Genomic DNA, 25196 nt, shown 5'->3' with positions numbered 1-25196 from the left:
GTCTGTTATTGTGTCTGTCTGCATTTCTCTACAGCACAAAGTACTAAAGGTGTTCTGTTTGTAATTGAGGTTTGTACTAAAGAGAAAAAGTGAACAGAAATGAAAAAGAAGAAAAAACATCCATTAAAGCCATAAAAGCTCTCAGTTTAAGAGGAGTAAAGGAATGAAAGCAGGTTCATTCCAATGAGATGCGGCTGCCCTCTTGTGGTCAGAGAACAGATTGAGGGGAAACTGAAAGTATTTGTGGTTTCCGCTCTGGACGCTGAAGTGGAGAGTCGTGTGTGAGATTAGTGGAGAGTTTAAACTTGGTCTTATTATTCTGCTGTTATAGACAAAAACCTGATATGAACTGATTTAAAATGTGGACATATTTCACCACCAGCAGCGATATGACTGTATGAAGAACAGCGAAGGTGAGAGCAGTTATTCATCTCTCTCTCTCTATCTCTGAATGAAGCTGTGTTAATTTTCTTGAATGAAGAGCAGTCAGTGAAGCGCCTGAGTGAGAGTGGAGTTTTGAGTTTGTGTAAGTGAAGTTTCTCTCTCTGTATCTCTGCTGATGCTCCGATAACAAAAGTGAGGATTTCTAAAGTGCTGCTGTTTAATCCTGATGTAGATGTTGAACGCAGCTTTCCAGGTTTGGGAAGTTTGCTATCAGGATTACAGTAACTTCACTGACAAACAACACACTGCATTTACTGGATTTGTATTTATTTGTATTTGTGTCACATAGCAAACCAATTACATTAAATGATAGGGGGTGGAGTGATGTGCCTTAAGCATTAAACTCATTTGAGACATAACAATATCAAACAAAAATGCAAATTACACTGTCATTTTTATTAACTGAAAGTAATTTTGTATGGTGGGGTCTAAACAACTGTTTTGGCACTGGGGCCCTGAGAACCTGCACAAGCCTCTGTTACCATGCAGTGTTCCATTAAGGACCTGCCAGGGTGTTTCCTGCCTTCCACCCAATGACTGCTGGTATAGGCTCCACTTTCAGACCTGCCTTAGATGGTGCGGACCTGTCAAACTTTTTCTTTAGATCGGTTTTGACATGAAAACACTCCGCACGTAATTGATAACTACATTAAAAGCTAGTGCAGGGGTTGTAACCCAAATGTTAATTAGAGTCATTTTGTCCTTTCAACAAAAATCATCACCTTGGAGCCACATTTTGTGCACATTTTGAGCCCATTTTACCATCTTGGCTGTATATGTGTCTCAGTACGTGCTAATGTACTAGTGTAGGCTAAAAATATAATACAAACAAAAACACAGATTTACTTTGCTCTGCTTTACGCTTTAGCTCAGCTATAGCTGCTTTTCTTGCATCACCAGCAGGAAACTTTTCCACAAAAGTAGAACAGTTTCTTGTAAAATGTCTGTGTTTGACTTTTTATGAGGGAAGTCAATTTCTCATTCTCCAGTTTCTTGTTCGAATTTCCCTGTTCCAGGTTAAATGGTGCCTGCGGCACGAGAACGTAACTGCTGCACCATTTAAGGTGGAACAGGAAAATTCAAACAAGAAGCTGGAGGACGAGAAACTGACTTCAGTTTTTAGTGTTTGACGTTGCCGAATAAACATATCAGGAATCCAGCTGGGGTGCTTATAAATGCAAATAAGTCTATTTGTCTCAAAATTAGCGATGTTCGTCTTAAATCTCTCTCTTAGCCTTTTCCTTAGCTAGGTGAACTAGCAGTTATAGGCTACAATAATTCCAGTGTTTAAGATAATTTATTGTTAAAACTGTGTTTGAACTATCAGCAGAGCTTTATTTTACTGCAAAGGAGGATTATTTTATTTTTACCTAGAAATCTAATTCTGATGTGGAGCCGCAACAGGCCAGTAAAAGAGCCGCAGGTTGCCGACCCTTGAGATAGCGTATGGAAGCACTTTGGCTTCTATGGAGTTGAGGGGGAAACCATATTACATGTTTCCACCCATTTTCCGCCCGGTTGTAGTTGCTGCCAACCAGAGGACCAAGATGTCAAAGCTTCCACCAAACTCAGAAAGGACAAAGCGAACTACAAATTCTATCGCAACTTTTATTGCCAAGGATTTGCGTCCGTACTCAGTCATTGAGAACCAGGGCTTTTGCGCTATGTTGCCCACTTTGGAGCTGAGATACAGCATCTCAAAGTTATTTTACTGACACGGCGACCACTCTCTACAACGAGACCAAAACCTAAGTTACAGAATCACTAAAGAAAACGGGTATGATAGCTGATCAAAATACTTACAAATACTTTGCTTCAAAGTTTAAAGTTGTCACACAATGAGAAAAGAAGTCCTGTATAAAAAAAGATGCATCAAGATGAGGAGACAAGGGCTGAGGAAGTTAAAGGAGCTGAAGAAACCATACCTGAGTCAGAGTTTCCAGGAAGGCTAGTGAAGAGGGGACAGGATTAGAATTAGAGAAAGAGGAGGTGGAAGTGTGTGCAGGGAGACAGACAGAGCGAGACCCCAATGGAAGCAGCCGAGCTAGTTAGAGAGGGAATGTGGGCATTTCTGCTTTAGAGAGAGAGAGAGAGAGAGAGAGAGAGAGAGAGAGAAAGAGAGAGAGAGAGAGAGCAGATTTATATTCTTTCTCTCTTTCATCAATGAGACATTTGGTAAGACGGTAGAGGTGAAGGATTTTTCCCTGACAGAAAAGTTTGTGATGTCAGCAGTGAAATCACAACATACAGTTGGATTTGATGATTTGAGTGAGGAGAAAAGCTTTAGACTGAAAAAAAAATCTAACTAGATAACTTAAAGGCTCAGCATCACAGAAAAAATAAAGGTGAATAAGATATCTTCAGTTCTTCTTTTCACAGATCACTGTGTGGAGGGAAGAACAAAGAGATCAGAGATCAGACTGCTTCACTTACTGCCTTTAATCACTGATTCAGGATCAGCTCTTAGGATGCTGAGCTTGTTCAGTTTGATCAAAGTGCAGCGTGGAAAGCAGAATGAGATAATTAGACATCAACTGTTCAGGGAGAATCACACAGAGAAGAGGAGAGAGAGCCTGGAGTGACAGAGAGGAGAGCAGGAGTGCTGAACGATTATTAAAGATTTATAATCTACACTGTAGATAAACTATGTAGCCAAAAGTTTTTAGATAACCAGAGTTGTGTACTCAACTTACTTTAATAGCGTCTGCAGGTAAAACAAGCACAATATTCACCAAGAGGCTAAAGTTGACTTTTTTTTCGCCAGCTTCATATATGAATTTGTCATTCCACCTTAAATGGTGCAGCAGTGAGGCACCAAAATGTGACTGCTGCACACCATTTAAGGTAGAACAACAAATTTGAATATGAAGCTGCTGGCAAAAAAAGTCAACTTTGGCTTCATACATTCACCATAATTTTCTGTCTTTCTGTAAACTTTGTTTCTGTTCTCATCTCAATTTAATTTCAGCTAGTGGTTGCTTTTAGTTGGCTGAGTTAGTTTAATTTTTTTTCCAGACATACACTGCTGGCTTGCTGTCATTTAAAGGATATAGAACTGTTGCCATTATTTCAGTGTTATGACCTTAAATTAGCTGAAGAATGCAGACTGGTTAGGACTATTGACTTGCCACTCAACTAGAGACCTGCCTGTACTGACTCAGGACTTGAATCAAGACTTGACTATCTTGGCTTGGGACTTGACTCAGGACTTGAGTGTGAAGACTTGAGATTTACTTGTTACTTGCAACTTAGTGACTTGTTCCCACCTCTGGTGGACACCCCTCCTTACTATTGAGTTCAGGTGTTTCAGCCGCACTCATTGCTAACAGGTGGATAAAAATAAGCTTGCAGCCACACAATCTCCACAGAAACCATGTTTAACCTGTATTAAAGTGCAAAACACAATACTGATGTTTTACATTTTGAACTTTATTGTTTATTGTAAATATATGCTCATTCCAAAGTTTATACCTGCAATACATTGCAACAAACTTAGACTGAAGATACAAACTGATCCAGAAAGTGGAATTTTTTTTGCCATTCGTCTGTTATACAAGTCTTCAGCTATGCAACAGTGTGAGCTTAGTAAGACACATTTTCAATGGAAGACAGTTCTGGACTGCAGGCAGCCGCAGTCTGTTATTACACAGCCATGCTGTTGTGATGTGCAGAATGTGGCTTGATATGTTATGTTGAAATAAGCATGGACTTCTCTGAAAAAAGACATCATCTAGAAGGCAGCATGTGCTGCTCCAAAATGTGTTCAGCATTAATTGTGCCTTCACAGATGTGCAGTTTACCCACTAATATCCCCCTGTACCATGACAGACACTGAATTTCAAACTTTATACTGATAACAATCTGGATGGTCCTTTACCTCTTTGGCCCAGAGAACACATCATCCATCATTCCGTAAATAATCTGTAAGGTTGACTCATCAGTCCACAATGCCTGTTTTCACTGTGTATCAGTCCATTTCAGGTGAGCTTGAGCCCAGAGAAGTTGGTAACATTTATAGATGTTGTTGATACATGACTTACTCTGTGCACGTTACAGCTTTAAATTGCATTTGTGGATGAAGCAATGAACAATGGTTTTTCAAAGTATAAGTATAAAGCACAATTGTATTACCTGATTAAGGTGTTTTTTGAACCTTCCACAATGTTCCTAGTCTTAAACTGCACCTGTCCCGACTTTTTTGGAAGGTGTTGCAGGTATCAATTTTAGAATGAGCATAAATTTACAAAAAACTAAATTGATAAGATAAAACATTAAATATCCTGTCTTTGTACTATTTTTGTTGAAACAGAAGTAAATGTAGGTTTATAAATCATTGCTTTATATTCTTATTTGCGTTTTACCTACTGTGCCAACTTCTTTGGGTTCAGAGTTATATTTCATTTCAGTTTTATTTTCTCATAAAAACTCAGCCTGTAGCGAGTGACAGCAGATGGTACTGTGTGTGCTGATTTCTTTCATTATTCCAGTTATGCTGGATCCTTATATCTGCAAACAGGGTTGGGATGCAGCAGAAAACTATTCAGAATACAGAAATTAAGCATCTGTATTCAGTCCATGCTTCATTTTGGGAAGGCAGTGTTCAGAATACAGTTACTTTTATATTTTAGGACACTTTAGAAAACTTACCCAGTAAATTAAAATGAAAACACACAGCCTTTAAACTATAAATGCTTGTTTATTAACTATATTAAATATTAAAATCAGTGCATGGTGTATATCAGACATGCTGATTAGACAGAGTCTAAAGAGGAACTCAGCAAACAGCTTCTTTACAAACCCTAAAGTTCCTACTAAAGCCTGAGTAGACAGATAAATAAGATCATCACGTTGATTTATCAAAGTGTTTCTGAGCTCTTTTGTGGGAAGATTGAACTGAACAGTCTCCTTAGTTGTGGACATGAGTGATAAGCTGAGCATCAGTGTTGTACTGGACTTGTTGATGTTACTTGATGATGAAAATCACAGCTACTCACTCTATAGTCAAATGTGAAAGATATGCTGAATTGTTTATAGTATTAATTTAATTGTGATGTTCTAATACAGTGAGTTCAGCAAAAGTGTTTGTGGATTTTTTTGTTTTACTGTTGCAGAATATACTGGGTAAAGTGGGCTCAGGGGAGTGTGTGTATGAGCAGCAGTGAACTGAAGTAGGAAAATAATTTTTAAGAACTTAAAATAATCTAAATTAAATTATAAAAATAAGTGAAGAAAACTGACAACCAGTAACAGCAAAAAGAATGTCCGTCATAAACCTCACATTCAGTTTACAACCAGCTCACTTCCACACCTTCACTGTATCCCATCATTTCAATGATGTCTAGATAGAAGAGAGATCTTTTACATCATCAGTATGTCCACTGCAGTGTCCACTCAACATCAGTAATGAGAACAGATTTCTGCCTCTTATTGTTATTCAGCTTAGAAAGTCAATAAATGGCCTCGTTCAGATGGACTGAGTTGAGAAAGAGCTGCCAGATATTTACAGATATTCCCACATTGAACTCTGTAATTAAAGTCTAAATGGATTATTTCCTTTAGTTCATCACTAAATGTTTTCTATGCAGTTAAAGCAGAAGAGAAAGAAGTGCTAACCTGCCCTGCCTGCATTGATAAATCACATTATTTTCAACACGGATTTCTGTATAATGATCATTTGTTGACTTTCCATAACAGTTAATAGTCCTTTCTCTTTCTGTTTAATCATCATCACTTTATTATTGCTGAGATATTTTACTGAGATATTTTAAAAGAAAGAAAAAACTGTCCCTGTAATGAAAAATAAAACTGAACTTCTTCAGTACTACAAGGCGCTCCCACTACGAGACCCGCCTACGGGACAATTTGTTGTCCTCTTTGCTGCCATCTAGTGTACTGCAGCACAGCTCTTCATTTCTGGGGCTTTATCATTTATACACTGAAGAGGGGAAGTCTTAGGAACTTCTTGCATTTTATTCTGTTATCAGTTTACGATCATGTTCTGTACATCGTCTAGTTTAGACTTTTACAGTTATAATTTCCCGTATAGTAAATGTCTGTCTGTATTAACATTAGTGTTCTGTGGGCTCAGGATTTGCTTATGCTGTAGATACTGTGTTAGTTAATTACACAATTAAGTTTAGTTTTGTGATATTTTAAATAAAGACATTGATAAAGCGAGTTGTTTTAAAAGTAGCCTATTTTCAAATTTGCCACATTTAGAATTTAATTATGTAACTAAGTCATTTACCGCTTTATAAAATTAACATATAAAGTATTACGTTGTGATTACTTATATAAACTGCGTTTTTGTCCAGAAAACAATGCATTAGTCTCTGAAAACCAATGCTATTTAAAAGTAATTTTGTTTATATGTGTTTAACAGTGACTGGTCAGTTTGTGAATAAGAAGAAAAAAAGTTATAAAATAGCTACCATTAACCAGTTAAGCAAAAACTTAGAAATTAGTACTTAATAATACGTCAAGCAGGGCTCAGGGCTTCAGAGAAGGCTTAATTGTTTCTAGGACTGAAAAAACATTGATATATTAATTAATTATTATTTAGTATAAACATGTTTGTATGTTTTAAGCCAAAATATTTTCACTGCCATTATCTTAGCACAAATATGCTGCAATCTCATATTAGTGGTTAATATAGTAGTGTGTGTGTGTGTGTGTGTGTGTGTGTGTGTGTGTGTGTGTGTGTGTGTGTTTCAAACCAAATTTTGACATTTTAGAAAAACAATTGGAAAAGAAATAGAAACGTTTAAAAAAGTTATCCAGAATTTATCATCCCTAGGAAAAAAATAGACTTATAAGGAAAGGTGATAAAAAGTCAACTTGTTGAAAGAACCTCGGAGAGTAGAGTGTGTAAATGGAGTGCAGGTGCACCAGTGAACGTGCAGTAACGTTTTCCAAACTGCTCTGACTTTCAGCTTTGCTATAAAACAGAGCTGTTCAGTCTTATCCACAATGTCCTGATGTGGCTGCAGGTTTTCATTCCAAACAAACTGTAGCACTCCTGGTTCTCCGAGTAAAATCAGTTGGTCTCAGTCGTTACACAGTTCAATATTTGAGCTCCTGCTGTGCTGGAATGAAACATATAGCTGCAAAAATGTGTTTACAGGACTCAGTTTCAGGAACATGCTTTACTGAAATTATATTACATGATTAAAAATATTATTTATATAATGTTATTTTAAAAATCAACTATTAAATACCTTAATAGGTATTTAGTAGCAGGACAGCAGAGGACAATCACAGCATCTCTGTCTTTTGGCTCTTTAAAAGATGCAAAAATTGTGTATTTCCTCTAAACTAATTTGTCTAAAAACCTGTTAAAGTCAGACTGCAAACTAAAAGTAAACTTAAAAGGCTCTCACAGTGACAGTCTTACGTCACTGAATCCTGTATGTTCCCTTACCTCTCACACAGTGCTGTGCTGGAGGTCTGTATATGTGCCACCTGAGCAGGTGAATCTCTGATCCTGCTGACAGTTTGTCACTTGTACATGTTCAGACTCACACAAACTCACTTCCTTTCAGCACAAACAGTAACGTGTAACTGGAAGAAACAGATAAAACATTTAAGTGTTTATATATTTACACATGATCACATCAATACTTCACCAAAACACACTTTCCAGCTAAAGCTTTAGTTAATTCAGTAAATGTCACTTCATAAAAAAGTTAGACTTTTCTCACACAGTGTTGCAGGATTTCATTTTACAAAGCAGGAGCCAGCCTTTTAAAGCTAATCAGGTGTGTAACAACTGAGACAAGCTGGATAAACAGTAGAATCAGGTGTGCTTCTGCTTGATTACAAACAATGTTGTTCAAAACTAACGCTAAAAACAGTTTCACCATCAAGCAGATTTTAACACAGTTTTATTTTTTCTGAGAACCCCACACATTACAATATGATCTGTGTATTTTGGTAAAAACATGTTAAACTGAGGGATGAAATGTGCTTTGTAAATAAATTAATCATAAGTAGTAACCACACAGTTATCTCAAAACCAACAAAAAAAAACTTCCCAGTATGCTGCACTATCAGAGCCGGTTTATGAGGAGCCTGTTCTCTTCCTTTTTCCCTCGTTATATCAAAAATCATAAATGACTTGCCCAGAACTTTCCTTTAATTTTAGAAAGTAGAAGAATGTATTTCACTAAAAAAGCAACAACAAAAAAAAAACCCTACATATTTCCTTTTTTCTACAGCAAACAGGTTTTGGGCAGCAGAACTGCATTACTGCTAGTGAGTGCTGATTGATTTAAAAGCTCTTAAAATATAACAGCTGTGTTAGAATGTTTATGCTATTCAGTGTTCAGGAAATTAATGTATTGTTTTATGTAAAAAAAGCTTAAGTATTTATAAACTATGATTTTGCTCAAATGCTCCTTATTAACGCATTTTGGCGCCCTCTAGTGTTTGAGAAACCCAGAAGACATTACAGAGTGGTAATTCTCCTCTCTACAGGTTCTCTGGCACTATTTTGAAAAAGCAGTTGAATCAGAGACACGTTTGCTGTAGAAAAACGAAAATATATAGGTAGGTTTTCTTTACTTTGTATTGTAATACGTTCCTCTTTCTAAACTTAAAGGGAAGTTCTGGGCAAGTGGATAAAAACTATTTTAACTTTTCGTTTTTAGCCGTTGAGCTCCATTTACTCCCATTCATTGAGGACTCGCTCGCGGGCGCCCTCTGCTGTTTAAAAAAAGTGTCGCTCTCCTGTCGAAGGGATCACATGAGGCACATGAAGTAAACAAGGGAGAGGGGGAGGGGGGCGCTGCGGGGAGAGCAGAGGTGGCGCAGCAGAAGATTTCTCTAAGTGTTGGAGCTTACAAGGTAAACAAAGACTGCACTGACTGTTTAGTCGATAATCATCGCTGAAACTGTTGCTTTGCTGAGAAAGTGTTTGTGCTTAAGCTTTAAAAGGGTTTCTAAACAGACACTGTTATGCTGCGTAACTTAGCCAGTGCAGCAGCTGCACTGCCATTAACGGCCGGGGGAGTTTTGGAAGTTTTGCCGTTAAGAAACCAACGGAAAAAGGTATCTGTTTTCAGTTTGCTCATTTGAGTGAAGCGGCCGATTAGTTTAGGGTCTCTGTGTTCCTGAGCGTTGAACCAGACATGTTTTTTCTGTTGTTTTTTCTTCTCCTTTTCGTGTCCTTTGAGTGTTTGAGTGAGTGAAGTGCAGGTAACGTTACTGTGTGATGCAGGTCACTTTCAGCAAAACGGACCTCACTAAAAATGTGACCCTAGTTATGACCCTGCACTCATGGGTGTGAGTGAATGTATTTAGTGTGTTTACTGCTGTTTGTAAAGTCTCTCTGCCTCACAGTGAGGAGCGTTAGTGAACCTGCTCCTGACCTTTAGTGCAGCAGAGACTTGCTTATATCATTATACTCATTTATTTGGCTTTTTTCTGCAAATATATATCGTCATGGTTTGTGACCGACCATCATTATCAGGGGAATATTTTTGATCCTGTGACCAGTCAACCACTTAAATTAAACAGAAAGTAGCGTACAGTTCAGAATCATTTCAATAATATACAGGACGCTGCAAGCTGCAGCTCACGAAATGTTTAGACATGGTTGCTCAGTTTTAGCACTGCTGTTCAGCTCCATACATACAGAGATCTGGTCTAGTTTATATTCAGCATGTTCAGCATGTCATTTGTGAAAATGGTTCACTTTTCCAGGGCAAACTGTATTTGTGTGTCTGTCAAGTGATACACTAATTAATAAACATCATTTTCTTATGAAAAAAGATATGAGTGGATAAAATCTCATTTTGCTTAATATCAGTGTTATGTTGCTGATCACTGTACTCCCCCTCTTATTACCATATTTTACCAGAACTGTTAATTTGTTGTCAGTTTTACTCCTGTTATAAAATCCTGCTCTAACTTGCTCGCAAACTAAAGCAGTGCGCACTGAGTTTTTGCTTAGAATGCACTGGGGAAGAACTTGAAGGGCACTAAGGGCTTAAAAATGCAAATATTGTAAATATGTTTAATGAGATGATAGATACTTTAGAGGCAGTTAAAATAATCTGAATTATTTAGGATGCGATGTGTCTAATTGCTGTTTGATATTAAAATGAAGAATACTATAAGAGAGAAGAATAACTGTACATAGCTTTAACTAAAACATATTCTACTGTTGTCAGCTTTGCTCACATCAGAGTTAATGATAGTTAATGAAGTTATAAAGAAAGAAAAAACATGAAAGCACAAATGTTAAAAAAATCTGTTTTTCAAAAATAAATCTCCTTCAGACTTACAGACACACAATTTATCAAGTCAGATATATTCTTCACCACATTAGCTGCAATTAACACATTAATTAATTGATGTGTTTCTTACAGAGTAATCAGAACTGAAACTGAAACCTCTTAAAGAGAGAGAGTTTCTTCTAATGGGGAGAGATGCAGAAATGATGGAAGAAGACAAGCAAGTACATGAGAAAGAAAAACTTCTGACAAAAAATGCAGAGACTCTTCAGATGAAAGACTAGACGCCGGAAGAGAAGACCGACTTCTTAGTGAGTTAGAAGAAAAATGAACATTTAGAGACTGTTGACCAACAGGAGATGATGATCCTACTGGAACAACAGAAAACTGAAAGTGAGTGAAAAAGACAAACAGCTTGAAGAGAAGGAGAGACTTCTAAGTGAGAGAAACACACAGCTAATGGAAAGAGACAAGCAGGTTGAGGAGAAAGACAGACTTCTAGAGGAGAGAAACAAGCAGCTGCAGGAGAGAACAGATCCAGACTCAGCAGCTCCAGCCAGGAGGAGAAACAGCAAAGAGATTTTACCTCCATCCTGTAAGTAAATACTAAAGTTACATAAAGTTACAACTAGAGATGAAACGGTTACCGGTTTCACGGTGAACAGCGGTAAAATTAATGACGGTTAGTAGTACCGTTTGAACTTTAAAGTATCGTTAAAACCGCGGTCGATTACCGCGGTGTGAAAAACTCGCTTTACAGAGTCAAACAAAGGCAGAATCATCTCTCAGACGCAGCTCTCTCTCTCTGTGTGTGTGTGTGTGTGTGTGTGTGTGTGTGTGTGTGTGTGTGTGTGTGTGTGTGTGTGTAGGGGGGGGTGAGAGGGAGAGAAGAGAGAACATGGCGGAATGTAGTGACAGAGATTCGGAGATATTTCAGCCTTCTATGAAGACCAAGTCTGACGTTTGGTCATGTTTTGGGTTTTATAAGGATGCAGAAGGAAAGTTAATTGAAGATGACCACCCTGTCTGCAGATGACCACCCTGTCTGCAGAACAGGCCGAAAGAAAATAGCGGCGAAAGGGGGCAACACATCAAACCTTAGGAGTCATCTTCGTGACCACCACCTGCTACTTTTTAGAGAATGCAAGGTTAACGGTTTGTGTGGTTTAACTTATGCTTATGGTTCGTTAATAATATAAAATGAAGCTTTTAGCGTCATCGGTGAATCAACTGTGAATCGAAACTAAAGCTTTTAACACACATTTCTGTGGAGCAGAGTCTCCAAAATGAGCTCTGAGTTAACAGTCACACAAGTTCTGGAACGAGACGCTGCAGAGGTTCAATCTGCACAGCTCCCCTTTCTCGCGTGCAGTGTTTACTTTCTGAGAAGAGAAACTGTCTCAAATCACTCAATGTCCCCTACGTAGTGCGCTACTTTTCAAACAAGCACGATCATCATTAACACGCAGTGTAATTATTGTAATTAATAATAATAATAATAATAATAATAATTACAGCAGTAATAATGATAATAATTTACAACAGTAATAATAATAATAATAGTAATGGTGAAATGAATTTCAGTTTGTGTATCAGTATTTATTTATTTATTTATTTTACTTTTCAACGCTTTTGAACAGTATCGCGATAATATCGATAATCGTGATAATTCTGGTCATGATAATCGTGATATGAAATTTTAATATCGTTTCATCTCTAGTTACAACATACATTGCTATGAAACACTCACACTAGCTGTTACGTTACAATGCATTTGTGCTTTAAAAAGTATGAATTTAAACGTAAAAATGGAAATTTAAATGTAATTTGCAGCTTTGTAAGAATTTGGCGATAACAGCAACAGTATAATCTGTATATGAATTTCATAATATGTACTGTCTACAATATATATATATTCTGCATACAGTAAGAAATTAAATCCCTTGTTCTTGTTGATTCACAGTGAGTGGAGAATCCTCTAGTTCAGCCTCTCCAGAGTCAGTTCCTGTAGCAGAGCTCAGGCTGGTGCTGCTGGGGAGGACTGGATGTGGGAAGAGAACAGCAGGAAACACCATCCTGGACAGAGAGTAGAGGAGCCAGGCTGGAGCGTCTACAGTGAGGCAGCAGAGTGAGAGCAGACAGGGGGAGGTGGCTGGGAGGCAGGTGACTGTGGTGGACACTCCTGACTAGTTCTGTCCTGGACTCTCTCTGGAGGAGCTGAGACAGGACGTGGGACTCTGTGTCCGTCTATCTGCCCCAGAACCCCACGCCTTCCTCCTAGTCATACCAGTGAAGCAGTCTACAGGAGAGGAGAGAGGCATGCTGGAGAAAATGGAGGAGATTTTTGGAGAGAGATGTTGGAGGAACACCATGATCCTTTTCACTGTTACTGATGAAGTCCAACAGAAGAACATTGAAGAGTTTATCCAGTCAGGAAACCAGGAGGTCCAGAGACTTGTAGAGAAATGTGGGAACAGGTTTCACTGTCTCAGCATTAAGGAGAGTGGAGATGGTTCTCAAATCTCAGAGCTGCTGGAGAAGATAGAGAAGATGGTGGAAGGAAACAAAGAGATAATCACTCGGTTAGATCAGTAAGAGCTCCTGACCGACTTTGTCATAGCAGATGCACTAATTTGATTAAAAGTAGCAGCCGATGGAAAAGTGAGGTCAGAATGACTGAATTTTCTTTCAGCAGGGAGAGACTCTAAACACATTTCAAATTTATATTGAAACATTTCATTTGTTTAAATCTTTTTTTAATTAAAATATTTCAATTAAGAAATTTAAATTGTTATATTTAGCTTTTAATGGCAGTGCAGCAGTGCAGCAACCACATTTGAACATATTATTGCATTAACCCTCATAGCAGTAAAAACAGATGAAATAATTAAAATTTTAACACCCATTTGGGCACATGTTTAAAAAAAAAATCCATACAGTGCAGACCCCAAGACACCTTTGCATCCATATTTAGAATAAGCTTTTTAGAGTTTTTATCCCTATTTTTTTATCACTAAACAGGTTCTCTGTGAAATTATCAAAATTGAAAACTTCTAATTCATTGTTGATTATCATTTTATCATACATATTTTACAGCATCATATATACATTAACATATATACATTATCAAATTAGTCTGTCAAAAATATTGTACATTTTAAAACGTCTGTTTATAAAAATATCTAAACCTACCTCAAAGGCAGTGACATTAAGGCTGTGTGCCACAACAGTTGTATTTGATGAAGTGTTGATGTCAAGTCACACTGAAAACTGCTGGTTTCTTAATATTGGTCTGCTCAGCCTTCATTTCTTATTTTTTAATCTGTATTTGATTATTAGTACAGTTTACAAACTTATTTAGCTTTAGTTACTTTCAGATGTAGTTCTGCTCAGTTTCTGGCAGCCTGATCACGTGATTATTAGTCAGCCATCAGAGTGAAGAGTAGAGTGTAGTGTGGTAGAGAGGAGAGCAAGTGCTGAATGTGTTTTAAATATGCTTTGCAATGTCCACTGTAGATATAATGTTTTTACCTTTTTTTGTGAATGTTAAGAAATTACCTTGTGTGTACAAATTACTTTTCCTAATAAGCATTTATTATTATTATTATTATTATAAGAAAATAATAATGAAACAATACAAATAAAATCATCACAGATGACTAAAAATGCACCAAAGTGGTGGAGCGTCGAGTCTTCTCTGCAAAGGGCTGGTGTGGCTGCAGGTTTTCATTCCTGACTGAGATCAGGAGCTTCTGCTTGTTTGTAATGAAGAGCTGCAGCCACATTGGCCCTTAACAGTGAAGACTGGACACTACTAGACTAATGATGTGCTGTGCTGTGGTGTGTGTGTGTATGTGTGTGTTTGAACTCTGTGTGTACTGTTATTCATCATTATAACTAAAAATCATGAATCTCCATCCTCATCATGATGTGTTTATTTCATATTTCAGTCACTGAACTCATAAAAACCCGCTCAGCCTGTAGAGTGACAGCAGATTGTACTGTGTGTGCTGATCTTTTTCATTTATCAAGTTATGCTGGATCCTTATATCTGCAGACAGGTTGGGATGTAGTGGAAAACTATTCAGAATATAGAAATTAAGCATCTGAATTATTTATAGTATTAATTAAATTGTAATGCTTTTGTACAAAGAATTTAGCAAAAGTGAGACACTAAGTGTTTGACATTATGTAGCTGTTGTCAAAATTAAATTTTGATAGTTTATTTTTAGTACTGTCCCACTTTTTCTGAATATACTGAATAAAGAATAAGAGAGTGGATTGAAGTTGGAGAGAAATGTTGAGATTTAAGTTAATTCAAGTTATAAATGATTATGAAACACATTAAGAGTAAAAAAAGCAACGAAGAAAACTGCCAAACAGTAACAGCAAGAAAGAATGTAAAATAAGTAAAAATGACAAAAGCAGTTTTTCCATGTGCCTTATCAAGATGTTTTCTAACTGTGTTCTGAATATGTATTCAAAATACTCTTATAAAATCTTATTCCAGTTCAGCTCATCCATCTGTTACTGCAGCTACAGCCTGCAGCTCTATCAGTTTCCCTCAGCTGCTCCAACACACCCCACACTGAGAGTCCATCACACACCTCACATTCAGTTTACAACCAGCTCACTTCCACACCTTCACTGTGTCCCATCATTTCAATGATGTCTAGATAGAAGAGAGTTCTTTTACATCATCAGTATGTCCACTGCAGTGTCCACTCGACATCAGTAACTAAAGAGCTGAGAGTGTAAATCATGTAAGGAGGTTGAAATCCTGTTGAAAACTGTTGAAGGAGCTTTTTGTTCTGTTCTATGTATTTGGTATTTGCACTGAGGAGCTGTTTATCTTGAAGCTCTGTTTAATGCTGTTCTGTCACTGTAAGAAGTTTTACTCCATCATTGTTGTGAGACTCTCAGTCTATGTGATGGAAAGAGCAGCTATGCAGCTCTTAGAGACTGTAATGAAAAGTCTATTCCAGTAAAAACAGTTTAATATTCTGCTTTATGCACGTAAGTAAATTATTATCTGTTTGCATTTCTCTACAGCATCTACTGAAATTATAAGACATTTTGTTTGTAAAAGAAGTTAATAATTATAATTTATTTGCATCTAAATGTTTGAGGTGACAGTTGCTTTTAGACTTTTAAAATGTGTTAAATAGTTATTATTATGATTTTATAAGTGCGAAAATCTAAATAAAGTGACAAATAGGTCTCTGAGGCAGCATCTATAGCTGACAGTTATTGTATATGATTAAGTTTCTCTGTGGTTTGTAGCGGCAGAGAGACTTTATTGCTCCATTTAACAAAACATGACTAAATAACATGGAAACTACTGAGCTGATTGATTGTGGTGAACAAACAGAAAAGAAAATGGAGGAAAAACAGCCATTAAAACCATAAAAGCTCTCAGTTTAAGAGGAGTAAAGAAATGAAAGCAGGTTCATTGCATTTAGATGCTGCTGCCCTCTTGTGGTCCGAGAACAGATGTAGTTTAATACAAAACCTCATTCATAAAGAGCTTTTTCTTCAGTCTTACAGTGTAGAACAACTCTCAGTTTAATAGAAGTGTAAAGATTTTATATCACAAGAAATAGACAGTGTTCTGAAGGCCTGTAGACGTTACTGGAAAAGTGAATGAAAATGTTCCTACATTAGTGTCAGCAGTGCTCTGCATTAGAAACAAACACTGATAAGACACTGAAAGAGCTTTTATAATGTTATCAGTAACTACAGTGTAATATTCACTGATGCTCTGCTTTTGATTCCACATTTACTTCTATCACTTTGCTGAACATCAACAAAATATTTCAGAGCTTTATTGTGAGTCTGAAAGTGTTGATAAGAGTGATAACAGTAGTGATGTTAGCTGAGCTGTGTTTAACACTCATTAATGCTCTTCTCCCCAAAAGACTGTGTGAAGAACACGGCTGCCTGATGAAGAACCTCCTTCATGATGATGATGAAGGTGTGAGTGAGTCTCTCTCTCTGAATATTCCTGCTGAAAGTGTCTGTATCAAAATCAGATATTAAATCCATTTAAAATGTGTGTTTGGTGAAGATGAAGGACTGCAGAGCTGTAATAATGATGAAGCTTTAGATTATACACCATCTGAACAAGTGGAGGATCATTTCACTGCTGTACATGTATACTGTATACTCTCTCTCTCTCTGTCTCTCTGTCCCTGTAGGAGGAAGTTATGCTATCATATTATTAATATAATTGACACATGGACAGAATATGAATTATTAATGTTTACAGACATTTGTATACACGAGGTGACTCTGGGAGGATCCTCTGAACTGAACTTCCAGAAGGAGTAAATTCATTTTAATGTGGACCATCAGCTGCATGTGGATTTTAGAGTAATTCTAGCACTGAAGAAGAGCCTGATAGACAATGGTGCACCTTTTAAAGCTGCAGTCACACGAGTGCTCAGTCATGACGCTTTTGGTGTTCCCATGATCATCTCAGACTGAATAAACACAGAGCTGCTTTAGGAGGGCCTTCAATGAGTTTATGCTTTTAATTCATTCTTAGGTTCATTCTTATGTGATTTTCTGAAACTCGTGATTTCAACTGACTGTTTTTATTAATATTATTTTGAGAGGATTTGGAAAAGTTGTTTAGCTGGAAATCCTTGAACCAATCTGGAAACCCAGAGTGGCACTCAAATGCAGCGACTGAATGAAGATGAAAGTGTAAGTAGTCGCTGTTTCTTCCGCTCTGGACGCTGAAGTGGAGAGTCGTGTGTGAGATTAGTGGAGAGTTTAAACTCGGTCTTATTATTATGGATCTGCTGTTATAGACAAAAACCTGATATGAACTGATATAAAATGTGGACATATTTCACCACCAGCAGCGATATGACTGTATGAAGAACAGAGAGGGTGAGAGCAGTTAGCATCATGATAATCATAACTCAATGCAAACATATTTAACATGTTTAAACCATAATTAACATCATACACTGTAGAATTTACATAGTGTTTCTTGTGAATTGATTTCTGTATGTTTTTGCACATGTAGCTGTAGACGTTTTGGAACAGTATGAGTCTCTCTCTCTCTCTCTCTCTCTCTCTCTGTAGAGATAAAAATGGCGGCTGCAAGAAACAGTAAGTTAAACTTGCTTAAAAATAATCATTAATACTTTATTCTAACCTACAATTTGTTTTGTTGTGTTCCATCAGAGAGCTAATCTTTATTCAGCAGATACAGGAGGTAAACCTAGTGTATCTATTCTTTTCCTACACAGTTGAGTTAAACTCAATGGACCCGGTGATGATGAAAAATATCACTCTGACTCTGCGGTCACTCTCTCCTGTCACCTGTGTCCTGAAATCAGTGCTGTTGCCATGGAGATCAGGTGGTTTAAGGGGATGGACTGTGTTTGTCTCTATAAGAACAGGCAGGTGACAGAGGGGAGGGGCTACGAGGGCAGAGTGAGTCTGTTCTCTCAGGAGCTGCAGAGAGGAAACGTCTCCTTACAGATCAGAGACTGTACAGAGTCAGATGAAGGAGATTATCTGTGTCAGGTCACCAATGGAGACACAACAGAGGGGATTACAGTGGGAATGTGGGGTAAGTATTCCAGAAGTTCACTCTACATAAACTCATTATCATCAGCGTCTCAGACTGAAAGATGAAGAGACAGAAATAAGAAACACAGATGTTCAGAATGGTGTTGTGTTCAGATAAAGGAGGTAAAACATACAGAGGATAAATTATGTTAATGTGGAGTGAAGGACAGATGGAGCATTTCAGTAGAAAAAATAGCAACTCGAGAAACAGATTGAAACGTCATTCACTTACCACATACAGTACACAATCTGCTTAAATACTATGATGCTATAGTGATGCTATAGGCTGCCAACTCACTGTCACAACAAATTATAGGCTTAACCACATAAACCTACATAAACACAAGATAAATGTGATCAATAACCTTTAGTTGTGCTCTTGTAAACATTCTACATCTATCTACAGTCTATTAGAGCTGCATGGGTGCTGATGTAGATCAGACTGAACTACTGTGACCAACATCTGTGTACATCTGTAAACACTCACCTAAACCCCACACATTTAGTTCATACAGGTGAAGACATTTCTACACAATAGAAGCCCAAGAGCTGTTTATTCACACACTTTCACATCTCTCAAGTGACTGTGGGGGTTTTGTATCTTTGTGTTTCTGTAACTGGCTTTTCCTCCAGAACAAGAATAAATCACACATATGAGCTGCTGTTGTTGATGGAGGATCACAGGACCGACTGTTAAGAGAGAACAAACACTCAGTGAAGTATTTAATGTTTCTTAAATAGAATCGTTTCTATAAGGGTTGAGTTTCTGCTGTAGGTTTACACTTTAACTGTTTAGCTGAACATCTTCATGGAGTTGTACTGAAAGCATTGAGTGACAGTTCAGTAGTGAAGGATGAAGAACTACAGTACAGATGAGAAAAGGAGATTCTGATCAGGAGATAAAGAGTTAAAAAGACTGTTGCCTAAATTTTCAAATTGTAAATGATTTTTTTTTTCTTATAGAGTAACATTGAGCCCTGTTCTTGTGTTTTACACAGGTCCTTTGTCAGCAGTAAGTAAATAACTCATTTCAACTTATTTCAACTACTGATTTATATTGACCTAGACAGAAACAAAGCACAGCAATGCTGGGCTAAGTTAGGCTATGTTATGCTAATGGCTAATGGTCATATGGAGTGAAAAGGAGAAGATCAGTGGGAAAAGCAAGGCAAAGGAATAAAGTTAAGACAGTGCTAACACTTACGCTGAATGCTAACCTGAAGGCTAAGCTATGGCTAGACAGGAAGAAAAACATTAGAAGCTATGCTAATGCTAGGGCAATACAAGGATTCTAAGCTAATGCTAATGTTAAGTTTAAGGAAGCAGGGGAAGCAGAGCGCTGGGTGTGCACTGTCAGACACGAGTCTGTGACACACTTTTCACGTTTTAAATGTTCAACTTTAAGTCAGTCACTCAAAATCAAGTTTTATATTGTAATGTTCATGTGATGAACAAAGTCTCTGATCACAAGAGGCAGTGTTTTTGACTTCCATCAATCTCCTTCCTTCCCACAATGCTCCTGTGCATAATAGGGCTGCAATAAACGACTATTTTGATAGTGAAATCCTGCAGCGATGTTGACGTGTCTGGCTGAATCCAATGCGGCATCTATGTATGTTTATCTATGAGCAACACTCACTCCAGCCATAAACATGAGGTGTGTTCAGATTCGGCAAGCAGTGGCGAACGGCGAACTTTGAACGGTTAAATTTGAGCGATTTTGTGTAAACATTGCATTTCAACAGTAACCCTTCGTCCAGCTGCCCTGTATGTTCATGGAGAACTACCTCCTGAAACTGTTTGCGAGCGGTTGAAAACGTTAGCGGAGAACTCAAGGTAAACAGAAAGTCAGTTAATCGTTGCACCCCTAGTACATAATTCCACTGCACTGAAAAAATAGATGAGACCAGCACATCCAGGTACTTTGCCCTGGTGTAATGCCCCGCCCCTTTTGGGTAAAAGCAGCCTCTCTTATTTGACTGATGGTAAATACAAATTCTGTGGTCTTTTGACAGTTTAATCGTATAAAATAAGAATAAAATAAAATAACCCTACAGATCTATAGCTACTAAGAGCCCAAATCCTACAGCCAGTCAGGCAATAATTATGCAAACAATTATGTCATGTCGCTGCCAATAAACAATTAGCATTGTAATACAGAAAAAAACAAATGAAAGAAATAGGGGTTGATGAGTGATTATACCAGTCTCTTAAGGTAGTTTCTGTCCATTCTTGCCAACTTTTCCACAAACTGGGTGCACATTTCAGAGTTTTTGAGCCTATTGCAGTATTTCACCCACTGTTCCCAATTGGGAGCTTACGATCTGATGATTTTGCTGGTCAGTCAGACAGTGTTCCTTCATGTCTGTTGAACCAGCCACATACAGACACAGTACAGTCTTATCCTGGAATGTGGGAATATCAATGTTGTGTTCTGCTTGTACATGAAGCACAAAGGTAGAGGAAGAGTGGACTAAAATGGACAGGAAGGATCTCAAGAGACATTTTGCAGTTCTTCTCTGACTGAACTGGCACTGTCGTTAAAGGAAGGGGATGCATAACTAAGTAGTACAGAAGAAATGATGCATCCAACTAATGTTCTGTCCTTATCATATCAGTAAATATGGATAAATGGCTTTTCCTGCTTCATATTATTTAGATAACATGACTCATCAGTGTTTGGATCATGATGCATTGATCCTACAAGAAAGACCAAGTCATTTCAGCAAGTAAATTGTGTTTTTACTTTTTCTACAAAAATGCCAGAGTTGGGAATTATGAAAACAGAAATGTCATCTTATTAGTATTCCTTAAACCTGAAATTTGTTCACTAACCTGTTTCTCCTCTACAGGGTTTTTTCTTCGTCCAGAAGGTGAGTACACTAATAAATAAACGCAATTACATTGTAAACAAGAGATTTTTAAAATGTACAATCAATGGATATTAAGGTGCTTTTTCTTAAAGGCAGTATAATGTTGCTGATGATCTTGACCCCCTTTTATTGCTGTGTGTTGCCTAGCAACTTTTTATCTGGTATTAAGTGAGCAACAAGGTACAATAACGTGCCAAAGTCAAAGACCATCAAAAAAATGATTTACATATATAGAAAAAATGAGACCCCTAACAGCCACGCAAGACCTGACACATCAACAAGGATAGATTGATGTTCATATGACATACAGTATGACATCATACATGAAACCTTCACGCTGTTTAATTCGCTTCTGCAGAGTAACAGAGAATGGACAGAAGAAGAGAAAGCAAAAATGGAGGAATCTGTTTTGCTGACCGGTGAGTAAATAATAAGGTATATTAGACCCAAACAAACCCAGTGACAGTTTACATTTTAATGTGAGCATGTTTCTCAAAAACCTCTGTATTGTTATAGTAATGAAAAGCTTTAATCATAAAGAGCAGAATTATCAAACTATCACATCTCATATTTTCTGTAATTCCCTGGTTTTGATATAAATGACTCTACTACAGTTTTAGAGACTGGCTGTCATCATTCTGTTCTGGTAAACACAGATTGTAAAGGATGTGATGGGTTTGGACTTTGTGGATCTCCTTTCAGTCTTTTTGTGTCATTTATGTCTCGGGTCTGCTTTAAAGCATCTGATTGGCTCAAATTTAAAACATAATTATTCAAAGTTGCTAAAAATACAAACAAAGTATTACAAACAAAGAATCCTGGAAAATATACTCATGAATAGTGACGCACTGAAATGAACATTCTTGGACAAAACTGAAACGGAAATTCAGGACAGGACTGGACGAAAACCGAAAGCTGAAAAAAGTTAGCAATAAATAAACAGTTTGCTATCTAAAATTATTAAAATTATTACAGTAAACCATAAAACATTTTCACACTGCTGCTCTTCTGGCTTTCTGAATATGTTTGCACTGAAAGGTACAAACAGCATTTTTAATCACTGTTACTCATTTTCATTAGCATTTCACTTATTTGTGATCTTTCCGGCAATACCGAAAGCCATCTTTGTCCATTTTTAACTGAAGATTTTCAGTGGCCAAAGTTTCAGTGAATCCATACATATAAACCTAACTTTAATTCAACAAATTGGAACACAAAAAAAATACTCTTGAGCTAATTAAACTACCCAAACTCTTCCCACCGGCATGAGCACTCGATCATGATTGGACAAAGATAGTCACATGACGCACACAATTGCAAGACGATAAAATAGGTATAATGTGTAATATTTACAGAAAGTACAGCTGTAACCTCTTATCCAGCACACATTTGGAAGCTCCAAAATAATCATTGATATTAGGCTGATAACAGTACAGAGATTATTGATAGTATTAATTAATACAATGGCCCACATAATAATTCCAAAAAAAGATTGTTATATTTTGTAAATAATGATAAATTATAGAACGTTATGTAATATATTATCATAGTTCATTTCTGTTTCTTATAATAGAGGCCTACTTCTTATAATAGAGGCCTATTTCTTTAAATAAAACCACTGTTTTTAAATCCCCTGCAAGTCACATTCTCATTGGCTGGCAGGGCGGAACCATGACGTTTGTATAGCGGGTTCGGTGTAAGTTTCTGAGCCGTTGGACCCCTAATGTTTACACATTTGATTACTATGAAGTCGTCAATGAGGACATATGATTAACACATATGTGAATGAATGTGCTGCTCTGATGGATCTCGAATGTTAATGTTTCTTAGTGAGTTATCAGAAGAAGCCAAAATTTTAAAGTCAAAGGGAGAATTATAATGCATAAAATTGCACAGCTGATAGAGAAGGACAAACAAATTCAAGAGAAAGAAAAATACCTTACAAAAATCACAGAGACACTTCAGATGAAGGACAAGATGCTGGAAGAGAAAGAAACACTTCTCACAGAGACAAAAGAAAAACTGGAACAAATGACCAAAGAGACTCAAATACAGCTTAAAGATAAAGACTCACAACTGGAGAATCAGATCAAACTGCTGAGAGAGAAAGAGACTCTACTGGAGATCACAGTGAAAGAGGAGGAAAGCAGTAAAAAGCAGCTGGAGACTCTGAGAAAGGAACTGCAGGACAAGAGCAGCAAACTACAGGAGATGATGATCCTACTGGAACAACAGAAAACTGAAGTGAGTGAAAAAGACAAACAGCTTGAAGAGAAGGAGAGACTTCTAAGTGAGAGAAACACACAGCTAATGGAAAGAGACAAGCAGGTTGAGGAGAAAGACAGACTTCTAGAGGAGAGAAACAAGCAGCTGCAGGAGAGAACAGATCCAGACTCAGCAGCTCCAGCCAGGAGGAGAAACAGCAAAGACTGGAATTCTCCAACGAGTGAGTGATTTGTGATCCAAATAATTCAGTAGCAAAAAATGAAGAGTTGAAGAAAATGCTGATAAGTTTCTGATACAAATTTGATGCTGATTGTTAAAATGTAAAATATTTGCTCTGGAATTCCATAAAATATTTTTCAAGGATTAGAAATGTTTATATACACATGTTTTGAAAGGAAACTGCTCCTGTATTTTATATACTGAGCGGAGAGATTCATTAACCAAGTGATTGATTAAGGTGTCATGAAGAATCATCAGTATTTGTCAGATACCACAATGACAAGAATGCAATGATAAAATTGGATATTGTTGATTTTTTTCCTCACTGTTGTTGATTCACAGTGGGTGGAGAATCCTCTAGTTCAGCCTCTCCAGAGTCAGTTCCTATAGCAGAGCTCAGGCTGGTGCTGCTGGGGAGGACTGGATGTGGGAAGGGAGCAGCAGGAAACACCATCCTGGGCAGAGAGGAGAGGAGCCAGGCTGGAGCATCTACAGTGAGGCAGCAGAGTGTGACTAGACAGGGGGAGGTGGCTGGGAGGCAGGTGACTGTGGTGGACACTCCTGACTGGTTCTGTCCTGGACTCTCTCTGGACGAGCTGAGACAGGACATGGGACTCTGTGTCCGTCTGTCTTCCCCAGGACCCCACGCCTTCCTCCTAGTCATACCAGTGAAGCAGTCTACAGGAGAGGAGAGAAGCATGCTGGAGAAAATGGAGGAGATTTTTGGAGAGAGATGTTGGAGGAACACCATGATCCTTTTCACTGTTACTGATGAAGTCCAAGAGAAGAACATTGAAGAGTTTATCCAGTCAGGAAACCAGGAGGTCCAGAGACTTGTAGAGAAATGTGGGAACAGGTTTCACTGTCTCAGCATTAAGGAGAGTGGAGATGGTTCTCAAATCTCAGAGCTGCTGGAGAACATAGAGAAGATGGTGGAAGGAAACAGAGAGAAATTCTACAGCAGTGAGATCTACCTGGAGACAGAATCTCAGATCAGAGAGATAGAGAAAAGAATTGTGAGAGAAAGAGAGGAGATGAGAGAGAGACAAGAAAGAGAAACTAGAGAGAAACTGGAGAGATGTGTACAGGAGATTACAATGAAGTTTGAAGAATTTAAAGCTAAATGTGATGAACAAATAACTCAGCATGAAGAGCGAATAACTAAACTAGAGAGAGAGTTAAAAGAGGAAAGAGATGAGGAGAGAAAGTTAGAGCTGAAGAGACAGCTAGAAAGAGAGATTCAGCGAAGGAATGATGTTCAGTTGGAGCTGGAGAGACTGAAAGAAGAGACTGAAAAGGAAAGGAGAGAGATGGAGGAGAGACACAGACAGGAGATGGAGGAGATCAGGGAGACGTATGAAAGAGAGGCCAAGATGGAGGCAGAGAGGAACCTCATGAAGATCATCCTGCCTGAACTCCAGCAGAAAATGTGGGAAGTCATGACAAAGAAACAGAACGAATTTAATCATCAAATGGAGGAGAAGGAGCGAGAGTTAGAAACACTGAGACAGAAATCGAGACAGAAACGGAAACGAAGACAGAGAGGGAAACACAGTAGGAGGAGATGATCATCAGGAGGACGCCAGAGGACTATTTAGCAGATTAACGCAGC

At 37.7% G+C, this 25196-nt stretch overlaps 1 protein-coding gene across 2 annotated transcripts in view; it reads left to right on the top strand.

The window, feature by feature from the left end:
• The first annotated feature begins 324 nt into the window (after positions 1-324).
• Positions 325-25196, top strand: part of LOC118802885 (trichohyalin-like) — a 77718-nt gene continuing 52846 nt past the window's right edge. The window contains exon 1 of one of the 2 annotated variants that reach the window (XM_036563303.1): positions 325-413. The gene's annotated coding sequence lies outside the window, so the exon portion shown is untranslated. Of the gene's footprint in view, positions 414-17419; positions 17577-25196 lie in introns of those variants that run through there. The other variant, XM_036563304.1, reaches the window with a different exon arrangement.

The sequence above is a fragment of the Colossoma macropomum genome, unplaced genomic scaffold, assembly GCF_904425465.1.
Source record: "Colossoma macropomum unplaced genomic scaffold, Colossoma_macropomum, whole genome shotgun sequence".
NCBI lineage: Eukaryota > Metazoa > Chordata > Actinopteri > Characiformes > Serrasalmidae > Colossoma > Colossoma macropomum.
This window is presented reverse-complemented; position numbering and strand designations above follow the sequence as displayed.